Raw genomic sequence first — 1266 nt, forward strand, 5'->3', positions numbered from 1 at the left:
CACACACACACACACACACACACACACACACACACACACACACACACACACACACGTTGGTTTTTCTATTCCCGTGGGGATTTTGCATTAACTTCCAGTCATTTATATAGCTTAACCTTTACTGTAAACRTAACCCCAGTACATACCTAACCCTAAACTCAATTCAAACAAACCGTACACATTGGGACCAGGATTTGGTCGGCACTAGGCTGTTTGTGAAGAAAATGGTCCCCATGATGCAGCAAATACGTGTCCACACACACACACACACACACACACACACACACACACACACACTGACGATGTTTTCCTGAATGGATATTTTCCAGTAATACCAAACCCAAATATGGACATGAGTTGGGACATTTAGTTCCAATCACATTCACCTTCCTAAACACAAACAGGACATCAGCTCCTACAAAAATATGTTCCCAACCAATTTCAGCAATTACCCTGTAGATAAACTTTTGCCTCACAACTAAACATGTTTTCCTTTAAAGTAATTTGGTGGAAGCTGTTTGATAATTTCAGAGCTAGTTGTATCCAATAAAGACAAGATCATATTCAGTAATGATAATGATGGTTATCATGGCTGAAAATAATCAGTAAAAACAAAAATATTAAATGAACACAGTCTCCCTGATGTTATTAACTTTTCTTTTTCAGATTTGTACAGAACATTTTTGCTCCTCAGCTCCACAATGGTTGGTTTGACCTCTGAGATAAAACTGTTTTTTTTATTTTATTTTAAAATGTATATAAAAAATGTCTGTCTGCAATAGAGAATGACACATTTCATGAATTTAGAAACAGGTAAATAATTTTATATCTAGAAGGATGAAAGAAACTGAAACTTGCAGCAAAATAAATAAACTCCCAAAATAAGCAATAACAAACGAACAAAACACATTTTTCACTCATGTTTGCTCACTCACTGTTTCATAAAAGAACACAGAGCCTTGGGGATGGCAAATGTAAGCAGACAAATACAGTTCAATTTCTTACACTTGGGGTTTTCTTTCTTTTTGTGCAGAATTTAGCTCTTTTTAGAGAAATATTTACTAACATTTATGATAAAGTACTGATTTAGTGTAGTTGCTACAAATGTATGTATGTTTYTGGATCGCTCTTGCATTGTGAATTGAGTTCTCAAGTTGCTTTTTACACGTTTGTGTTAATGGAAGGGGGGTTAAAGGCACAGTGTGTAGGATTTGTTGTTTTCAGTGACATCTAGTGGTTGAGTGGTTGAATCATCCTCCCTGGTCC

General features: G+C 35.9%; 1 protein-coding gene across 1 annotated transcript in view; it reads right to left on the minus strand.

Moving 5' to 3' along the window:
* The window catches only part of fstl5 (follistatin-like 5), a 234636-nt gene that overhangs the window by 74269 nt on the left and 159101 nt on the right, over positions 1-1266 (minus strand). The gene's annotated exons all lie outside the window — the stretch shown is intronic.

Source organism: Austrofundulus limnaeus, unplaced genomic scaffold, assembly GCF_001266775.1.
Source record: "Austrofundulus limnaeus strain Quisiro unplaced genomic scaffold, Austrofundulus_limnaeus-1.0 Scaffold11, whole genome shotgun sequence".
In the NCBI taxonomy this organism is placed as follows: Eukaryota; Metazoa; Chordata; class Actinopteri; order Cyprinodontiformes; family Rivulidae; genus Austrofundulus; species Austrofundulus limnaeus.